We start from the raw sequence: 11,558 nt of genomic DNA on the forward strand, positions 1-11,558 counted from the left end.
CGGAATCAAAGTTATGGCTAGAATCGGCTCTAGCCGCTTTAGATGAACGATATATATCTTTCTCTTAGTGCCACTCATGAGAGTGGGAGGCTGTGTTATCAATAATTTTGTAAGCTTCAGTTGCGGTTTTCTTCATAATGGAACCACCAGCTGTTATGTCGATGTCTTTTCGTGTAGCAACGTTGACACCTTGGTAGAATATTTGTACTATTTGATAAGTGTCTAAACCGTGTTGAGGACATCCTCTCAACAACTTTTCAAATCTTGTCCACGCCTCATATAGAGTTTCATTTGACTTTTGTGTGAATGTAACAATTTCTCCTTGAAGTCTCACGGCTTTAGATGCCGGAAAGAATCTTTTAAGAAATTTCTCAACTAAAACATCCCATGTCTCAATCGCCCCTTCAGGTAACGATTCTAACCAATCTTTGGCTTCTCCCTTTAAAGTCCAGGGAAACAACATGAGATAGATCTGTTCATCCTCAACTTCTCGGATTTTGAATAGTGTACAGATCCTATTAAACGTACGAAGATGTTCGTTTGGATCTTCCTTCGGCGCACCACTATATTGGCAGTTACCATGTGTAGGATTTGTCCTTTGATTTCATAATCTGGCGCATTAATGTCTGGCTTAATAATGGCGTGACCTTGGCCCGTGCGTGTGGCTCTCATTCGGTCTTCCATACTTAGAGGTTCCAGATTTTCCATAATTGAATTTGTTGAATACGAATCACTAGAAAATTCTGATTTAATGGTTTGTGGTTCAGGAGGAATGATTAGTGGTTCTGGATCTTGGAATTGTCCCTTAATATTCTCCGGATTCTCAATTGTGAGGTCGGGTTCAAAAGATGGATTATCGGAAATTTGAGTTGGAGTTCTTGGTCGACTAGATGATGATTCTAAAAAAAATCAACGGCGACAATATTGGCTAGATGTCTTGATCGAGTTATAGGTGGTGAACGTATGAAAGGTGGTGAACGTTTTACTCGGTGCATTCACTGAATATCCTATTAGTTTTTAAAAGGAACGAAAAATTATATAAGTTATCAAATTAATAGACTTTTCTGATTTTGCCCACGTTTCGAATAGCCAAAAGATGCAGCAGAGGGGCAGGATTCGTTTGGTCTCAATATAATTGAGTACTGTTTGGCTCCAATAACCCGGTCCACGTACAAATCCAACTATTACTACGAACCAGAAAATTTTGATGTCTATCAATTTAACCACTTAAAATAAATTTTCGTAGTTTTAAGAAATTTAGATAAGAAGTAGAATAAAAATCTTATCCTAAAACTAGAATAGCGAGAAATAAGAAAGAAAAAAAACGCGTCGAAAAAAATCGAAAAATAAAAGGTCGAAAACTAGGCGTCGAAAAATAAAAATAAGAAAGTAGCGCGAAAAACTGCGTCGCAAAATTCTAAAGCACATAAATCTTAGTCTAAGGAATAAGCACTTAAGGGATTTTACGGCAAACCTAAAAATTCTAGAAATAAAAATAACTATGGCAAAACTAAACTTAATACTAAAAATTGTAACTAGAGTCTAAAAATCTAAAGGTAATAAAACTTAAAATAAAAATATTTTTTTTTTATTTTATAGACAAAATCTTAAAAATATATTTTTTTTAATTAAAATTTTTTTTTATTAATTGTTTTTTTCTAAGAATAAACAACCATTATAAACATGAGATTGAAAATATATAATAATAATATAAATATATAAACAATACGTCACAAACTTGATTATAGTTCTACAACTGTCAAATAAACTATATTTAATATTGAGACCAACTGTAGTCACAAACTGATAGTTACAATCTACATTTATATATTAAATACGTTTATAATAGTTCTCAAACTTTTTCCAAACTTAAGAATAATACGTTTAATAATAGTTGCTTATAATAGTTCTACATTTAATAATACGTTTATAATAATTTATTGAGTTTATAATTAATATTGTTACTATAATAGTGAAATTCCATTATAAGGGTCTCTAAAGTGTCATAAAGTTTATACTCTAAATATTTAATGTTTACGATAAGTCGATAATGGATTTAAAATGTATTACCAAATGATGGAACTGGATTCATTTTAACTGTTATTTTGTTTTGTTTTTTTTAAAATTAATTAATTTACTATTCACATGAAAGCGACATGATAGAAATTATTAATTATAAGTTACATAATATACCCCTGAAGTATTTAATAAATACGACTTTTTAAAACTTTAATCATCACTATAAAACAAAGGATAAAAATAATAAAAGTATCAATCATTTAAACTAAAACCGTTTGTTTGATAATAGTGTATTAATTAGGTCCATAATTATAAAACGGGTTTTAGTTAAATGTATTCCAGGTCAAATTTTTTTTTTTTATATAATCTCCCTAGTGGGAATGCAATGACAAAACTTTTTTTTTTATGCTTACAGAGATCAATAACCATTATTTTTAATGGGAATTAATTACAACATGCACCTAACGATGTATTTAATTATAGTTGATAGGTATACTACTATAATTAAATAGTAAACGGTTGATATGACAATAGGCATATGACATAATTGCTAAAAATAGTATGGATTGTAACACACTGGAACGTTACTACGGGAGATGGATAACTACTATAACGAGATTAAGCAAAAGCTAGTTTGTTAGATCGTTGCTGAAAAAAAATTGATATATTGACAATTGAAAAAAAAAAATGCATGTATTTTTTTTCCCAACACTTATTACAATATATTAAAAATAAAAATTACTTTTAAACAAACATAGTTTACAAAAATATAGCGTTTTTCAGCGTCCCCGGCAGCGGCGCCAAAAACTTAATGATGTAGCGTGAGGGTACGAAATAGTATTATTTTTACTAGGAAATACTACAAAATATGATACAAGTTTTATTAATTTACGGATGGGATATACCTAAACCTTGCTACAACACTATAGGCAGTGTACCTAATCGTAGAGTAGTGTAGTTTTTAGTAAGTCCGGTTCGTTCCACAGGGAGCTCGTGATTACGTACTATATTTTTATAAAACTATATTTATATATATATATATATATATATATATATATATATATATATATATATATATATATATATATATATATATATATATATATATATATAAGTAGTAATATTATTATAAAAGGGGGGTTTTTACCGTTTAATGACCGGTTTGTCGATTTTATATTTTTAAGCGTAAAGATAAATGACAATAATTAAAGTGCGTAAAATAAATAAATGACGATAAATAAAATAACAATAAATAAAATTGCGATAGAATATGAAATAAAAGGATTATGCTTATTTAAACTTTCGTAATCATGATGTTTGACGTTTTGATTTTAATTAATTGTTACTCGGGTTAATTGTCCTTTGTCCTGGTTTATTTGATACCTATCTGGTTTTTGTCCATAATAGTCCATCGGTCATAAATATAAAGTGCGAGTGTCCTCGTCAAATTACCCTTATACCCGAAGTCAAATATTCCAACTAATTAAGGATTTAAACTGTGACGCAGTTATCACTTCTGTCAACAATTACACCAGTTATCACTGTATGTAATCCACCCCTGTTTTGATTAGATATGAATATTAATTTACCCACTTGATCAGTTTGAATAATCAATTACCCAACCCGAATAATTAATTAAATGATTATAATAGGACAACGTCACTAAATAGGAGAACCATAATCATTATTAATTATTAGGTTAATTAATTTGAAGATAGGTTCGACAGACTCCAATGAGTTGTCACTCAATTAGACAATACCCCCCATCTATTAATAGTCAATAGTCCAATTTCCACAAGTGTCGGTCTTTTGCCCAAACCTTAATTATGGTACAAAGTTCAATAACCCCGTCTTAATATTTTAGCCCAACATCACGATTACTTCGGCTCAAATAATCATAATAATAACTTAGTTACGAGACATTAAATTAAAAAGGAAGAACATAGCTTACAGTGATGATTAATCGCGTAGCGTTGCATGGACAGAATTTCGACTTAAAACCCGTAAAATATTTCTTACAATAACCCACCACCTCCCGCTCACCCACAAACACCTCAAACCATCCTGCTGTTACCCATTTTCCTAATTTATTCTATAGCTTAAATTCATTTAAACTGAAATTTGGACTCTATGAGTCTGCCAACAGCCCAACGACAATTTCGACCCAACAACTCATAACACCCTTCGGCCCAATTCTTTAACCCACAGATTTCCAGTATGTTTCCTTAATATCTATTAGTCCACTAGGTTTAAATTGTATATGTTGTTCATTATAACCGGTTTATAATTGCAATAAAAAAAAATAAAAGTCAACATAACTTTTTGAAACTTTACAGCTCATTGATGGAATTTTCTAATCATAAAAATCATCGTCTTCTTTTCTCTTTATTTTATCATCCTTCCATCACAATCATCTCGTCATTCATTACTCATCGTTATCATTATCCTTTGTCGAGCAGTAGAAATTTTTGTCGAATCTGGTGATGTTTTCGTTCGAACAGTTACTCAGAAACAGGAACACAAGTTGTGAATTGTAAAATAGCTGTTCGTGGCTTTTGGTGATCGTGAAGCAAACACAACAACAATAAAGGATGTTCGGATTATAACAGAAAAGAAAGAAAAGACAGCTGCAGTAGCAGCGTAGCACAGCAGCGTATTCAAGTGGGTGTTGCAGGTGCGGTGGTGTCCATGATGGTTGTTCTTTGCGACTAATTTCAAACGTAATTATGAGAGAGAGAGAGAGAAGAGAGAGATAAGATGGTGGCGGTTGTGATTGCAGTGGTGGTGTTTGTCGACGTGTTGTTGATGGTGGCCGAAGGTGGTGATGGGTTTGGTGAGGGTGGCGAATGGTAGTGATCTTGGTGGTGGTTTAGGTGTTTGTTTGATGGGTGATAATGGTGGTGGTTGTCAATGAATAGAAACAAGAAAACATTAATGAGTTAGGGTGGTGACATGGTTATCACGATGGTAGGCGCTTTGTTTTGGGTCATGATGGGTTTCATAAAAATGATAAGAGTGGTGATCGATTATGGTGAAGGTGGTGGTGAGTGATTGATGGTGGGTTTACGATGGTGGTTGTAGTTCAACGGAGATGATGGAATGTTCAAGTTATAAGAATATGTATGTGATTTATATAGGATATATTGACAAGAATAAATATAATACTCCAATCATAACTTGCAAGTGGTATTGCAAACAAACATGCATAGTACAAAGATATTTCAATTAATCACAGTGATTTATTTGAAGTTTTATCAATCATATTGTACTACGATTCCACCTAATTGATAACCATAATAATGACAACATAAAATAAAAGTAAAATACTAATAATAATCAAAGAGGATCACTTGTGAATATCTGTTGTCTCTTGATGATGTAGCGTGAGGGTACGAAATAGTATTATTTTTACTAGGAAATACTACAAAATATGACACAAGTTTTATTAATTTACGGATGGGATATACCTAAACCTTGCTACAACACTATAGGCAGTGTACCTAATCGTAGAGTAGTGTAGTTTTTAGTAAGTCCGGTTCGTTCCACAGGGAGCTAGTGATTACGTACTATATTTTTATAAAACTATATTTATATAAATATATATATATAAGTAGTAATATTATTATAAAAGGGGGGTTTTTACCGTTTAATGACCGGTTTGTCGATTTTATATTTTTAAGCGTAAAGATAAATGACAATAATTAAAGTGCGTAAAATAAATAAATGACGATAAATAAAATAACAATAAATAAAATTGCGATAGAATATGAAATAAAAGGATTATGCTTATTTAAACTTTCGTAATCATGATGTTTGACGTTTTGATTTTAATTAATTGTTACTCGGGTTAATTGTCCTTTGTCCTGGTTTATTTGATACCTATCTGGTTTTTGTCCATAATAGTCCATCGGTCATAAATATAAAGTGCGAGTGTCCTCGTCAAATTACCCTTATACCCGAAGTCAAATATTCCAACTAATTAAGGATTTAAACTGTGACGCAGTTATCACTTCTGTCAACAATTACACCAGTTATCACTGTATGTAATCCACCCCTGTTTTGATTAGATATGAATATTAATTTACCCACTTGATCAGTTTGAATAATCAATTACCCAACCCGAATAATTAATTAAATGATTATAATAGGACAACGTCACTAAATAGGAGAACCATAATCATTATTAATTATTAGGTTAATTAATTTGAAGATAGGTTCGACAGACTCCAATGAGTTGTCACTCAATTAGACAATACCCCCATCTATTAATAGTCAATAGTCCAATTTCCACAAGTGTCGGTCTTTTGCCCAAACCTTAATTATGGTACAAAGTTCAATAACCCCGTCTTAATATTTTAGCCCAACATCACGATTACTTCGGCTCAAATAAGCATAATAATAACTTAGTTACGAGACATTAAATTAAAAAGGAAGAACATAGCTTACAGTGATGATTAATCGCGTAGCGTTGCATGGACAGAATTTCGACTTAAAACCCGTAAAATATTTCTTACAATAACCCAACTAAACCATAAATTTATTATTAAAATTAACTTATATTAAAATTATAATATAAATATATATTACATATTACAAAAGAGAGAAAGAAATATGAAGAAAGGTGTATTTTTTCATTACTCCGTGAATTCCATTTTATAGGCAATTGGTGATTTGAAATTTTCACTTATGACCCCTTAACTATGCTCAATTAACAACTTTTTATTATTTATTATTATTCTTATTATGAATTATTTAAATATTATATTATATTCTTGAGCATAGTTAACTTGTAATTTTAGCTCCGTTGCGTCGAGCGTTGAAAGTTGGTTCATGTCTCGGTTCTGGATTTTCTAACGCCTTTTCGTATAATTTAATATCTTGTACTTTGCATTTTGCGGCTTGTACTTTTGTAATTTTGAGACGTTTCTCATCAATATATTGAACCACTTGGAGTGTAACTTGTACGTTTGACCATTTTGGACGTTTTGGTCTTTCAAATCTTCGTTTTTATCTTTAAATCTTCATTTTCGAGCGATTTGTGTCTTTCGTCTTCGCACTTATTTATTTAACTATTACAACTAAAAATAAGGAAATTACATTTAAAAACTTTACATATTGGAACGATATATTGACAAGAATAAATATAATACTCCAATCATAACTTGCAAGTGGTATTGCAAACAAACATGCATAGTACAAAGATATTTCAATTAATCACAGTGATTTATTTGAAGTTTTATCAATCATATTGTACTACGATTCCACCTAATTGATAACCATAATAATGACAACATAAAATAAAAGTAAAATACTAATAATAATCAAAGAGGATCACTTGTGAATATCTGTTGTCTCTATATTACCGACGGTTTTTAATTACGGAGTGCTATCTTGCACCGTTATAAATCAGTGGCAGATAAAAGTCTTCGAAAAAATCTCATATTTTTTTAAATTAAATGTCTTTATTTAATTTAATCATTATGGTATAGAATTGGATCACTAACTATTAAATAAAAATTACATTAATTATTCACTCTCAACCCCAAGTAAAATATGAAAAGTTTTAGTTCTTAAATACATTTTTAATAAGCCTAAAATTTATATTACTCATTTACGGATCACTGTTATTTTAAAATAATAATAATTCAAATTAAACTTCTCTAAATAATAATCAAAATGTCCAACGAGTATTACAATCATTAAATATTTATTTTTAATATACTTTTATTTATATATATATAAATATATTTTAAATAATAATTATTAAAATATCCTATTTTTATTTTTATTAATTTTTAATAACAATAACATATAATACTTCAAATTATATTTCGAATTATTATTTATATATATATACATACACACATAACTATTTACAATTTATTGTTCATGAATCGTTGAGAGCAGTCGAAGGTCAATTGAATATATGAAACAGTTCAATATTTTTGAGATTCAATTAAATAGACTTTGCTTATCATGTCGAAACTATATAAAGATTAAGTTTAAATTTGGTCGGAAATTTCTGGGTCGTCACAGTATCCCTTTTTTTTTAGTCTGGTAACCTAAGAATTAGTGAACGCCACTAATTGACGCGAATCCTAAAGATAGATCTATGGGCCTTGACAAGCCCCAGTCAGAGAATTTGAACTGCTTTAGTACTTCGAGGTTTATATTATATACAGACGAGGTGCCTGTATGGGGATATGCTAGATGCATTTTTGTTAATGTCGGTTACCAGGTGTTCATTATATGAATGGATTTTACAGCAGTGAGCAGACCTGCACTTTATTATGAAAATAAAATCTTGTGGTCTATTAAAATAATGGAAATGATTTTTTATGATAAACTAATGAACTCACCAACCTTTTGGTTGACACTTGAAAGCATGTTTATTCTCAGGTATTAAAGAAATCTTCCGCTGTGCATTTGCTCATTTTAAAGATATTATTTGGAGTCATTCATGGCATATGAAACAATCCAACCCGTATTTAACCCGACAATTTTTTTTTTAAATAATTATACCATTCACATGCCACTCTAAAATTAAAATGTCCCATTCTTATTGATTAAAAGCGTTCCATATTAATTGATTTCGTTGCAAGGTTTTGACCTCTATATGAGACGTTTTTCAAAGACTGCATTCATTTTAAAACAAACCATAACCTTTATTTCATCAATAAAGGTTTAAAAAGCTTTACTTAGATTATCAAATAATGATAATCTAAAATATCCCGTTTACACACGACCATTACATAATGGTTTACAATACAAATATGTTACAACAAAATAAGTTTCTTGAATGCAGTTTTTACACAATATCATACAAGCATGGACTCCAAATCTCGTCCTTATTTAAGTATGTGACAGCGGAAGCTCTTAATAATCACCTGAGAATAAACATGCTTAAAACGTCAACAAAAATGTTGGTGAGTTATAGGTTTAACCTATAAATATCAAATCATAATAATAGACCACAAGATTTCATATTTCAATACACATCCCATACATAGAGATAAAAATCATTCATATGGTGAACACCTGGTAACCGACATTAACAAGATGCATATATAAGAATATCCCCATCATTCCGGGACACCCTTCGGATATGATATAAATTTCGAAGTACTAAAGCATCCGGTACTTTGGATGGGGTTTGTTAGGCCCAATAGATTTATCTTTAGGATTCGCGTCAATTAGGGTGTATGTTCCCTAATTCTTAGATTACCAGTCTTAATAAAAAGGGGCATATTCGATTTCGATAATTCAACCATAGAATGTAGTTTCACGTATTTGTGTCTATTTTGTAAATCATTTATAAAACCTGCATGTATTCTCATCCCAAAAATATTAGATTTTAAAAGTGGGACTATAACTCACTTTCACAGATTTTTACTTCGTCGGGAAGTAAGACTTGGCCACTGGTTGATTCACGAACCTATAACAATATATACATATATATCAAAGTATTTTCAAAATATATTTACAACACTTTTAATATATTTTGATGTTTTAAGTTTATTAAGTCAGCTGTCCTCGTTAGTAACCTACAACTAGTTGTCCACAGTTAGATGTACAGAAATAAATCGATAAATATTATCTTGAATCAATCCACGACCCAGTGTATACGTATCTCAGTATTGATCACAACTCAAACTATATATATTTTAGAATCAACCTCAACCCTGTATAGCTAACTCCAACATTCACATATAGAGTGTCTATGGTTGTTCCGAAATATATATAGATGTGTCGACATGATAGGTCGAAGCATTGTATACATGTCTATGGTATCTCAAGATTATATAATATACAATACAAGTTGATTAAGTTATGGTTGAAATAGATTTGTTACCAATTTTCACGTAGCTAATATGAGAAAAATTATCCAATCTTGTTTTACCCATAACTTCTTCATTTTAAATCCGTTTTGAGTGAATCAAATTGCTATGGTTTCATATTGAACTCTATTTTATGAATCTAAACAGAAAAAGTATAGGTTTATAGTCGGAAAAATAAGTTACAAGTCGTTTTTGTAAAGGTAGTCATTTCAGTCGAAAGAACGACGTCTAGATGACCATTTTAGAAAACATACTTCCACTTTGAGTTTAACCATAATTTTTGGATATAGTTTCATGTTCATAATAAAAATCATTTTCTCAGAATAACAACTTTTAAATCAAAGTTTATCATAGTTTTTAATTAACTAACCCAAAACAGCCCGCGGTGTTACTACGAAGGCGTAAATCCGGTTTTACGGTATTTTTCGTGTCTCCAGGTTTTAAATCATTAAGTTAGCATATCATATAGATATAGAACATGTGTTTAGTTGATTTTAAAAGTCAAGTTAGAAGGATTAACTTTTGTTTGCGAACAAGTTTAGAATTAACTAAACTATGTTCTAGTGATTACAAGTTTAAACCTTCGAATAAGATAGCTTTATATGTATGAATCGAATGATGTTATGAAAATCATTACTACCTTAAGTTCCTTAGATAAACCTACTGTAAAAGAGAAAAATAGATCTAGCTTCAACGGATCCTTGGATGGCTCGAAGTTCTTGAAGCAGAATCATGACACGAAAACAAGTTCAAGTAAGATCATCACTTGAAATAAGATTGTTATAGTTATAGAAATTGAACCAAAGTTTGAATATGATTATTACCTTGTATTAGAATGATAACCTACTGTAAGAAACAAAGATTTATTGAGGTTGGATGATCACCTTACAAGATTGGAAGTGAGCTAGCAAACTTGAAAGTATTCTTGATTTTATGTAACTAGAACTTGTAGAATATATGAAGAACACTTAGAACTTGAAGATAGAACTTGAGAGAGATCAATTAGATGAAGAAAATTGAAGAATGAAAGTGTTTGTAGGTGTTTTTGGTCGTTGGTGTATGGATTAGATATAAAGGATATGTAATTTTGTTTTCATGTAAATAAGTCATGAATGATTACTCATATTTTTGTAATTTTATGAGATATTTCATGCTAGTTGCCAAATGATGGTTCCCACATGTGTTAGGTGACTCACATGGGCTGCTAAGAGCTGATCATTGGAGTGTATATACCAATAGTACATACATCTAAAAGCTGTGTATTGTACGAGTACGAATACGGGTGCATACGAGTAGAATTGTTGATGAAACTGAACGAGGATGTAATTGTAAGCATTTTTGTTAAGTAGAAGTATTTTGATAAGTGTATTGAAGTCTTTCAAAAGTGTATAAATACATATTAAAATACTACATGTATATACATTTTAACTGAGTCGTTAAGTCATCGTTAGTCGTTACATGTAAGTGTTGTTTTGAAACATTTAGGTTAACGATCTTGTTAAATGTTGTTAACCCAATGTTTATAATATCAAATGAGATTTTAAATTATTATATTATCATGATATTATCATGTATGAATATCTCTTAATATGATATATATATATACATTAAATGTCTTTACAACGATAATCGTTACATATATGTCTCGTTTAAAAATCATTAAGTTAGTAGTCTTGTTTTTACATATGTAGTTCATTGTTA

The 11,558-nt window shown here is 30.3% G+C and overlaps 1 non-coding gene across 1 annotated transcript; it reads left to right on the plus strand.

Annotated features, from left to right (window-relative positions):
- The first annotated feature begins 224 nt into the window (after nt 1–224).
- LOC139856452 (small nucleolar RNA R71) lies at nt 225–331 on the plus strand. The gene has a single exon (XR_011761934.1). It is a non-coding gene; the product is annotated as a small nucleolar RNA R71 (small nucleolar RNA).
- Nucleotides 332–11,558: the final 11,227 nt, after the last annotated feature.

This window comes from Rutidosis leptorrhynchoides, chromosome 6, assembly GCF_046630445.1.
Source record: "Rutidosis leptorrhynchoides isolate AG116_Rl617_1_P2 chromosome 6, CSIRO_AGI_Rlap_v1, whole genome shotgun sequence".
Taxonomy (NCBI): Eukaryota; Viridiplantae; Streptophyta; class Magnoliopsida; order Asterales; family Asteraceae; genus Rutidosis; species Rutidosis leptorrhynchoides.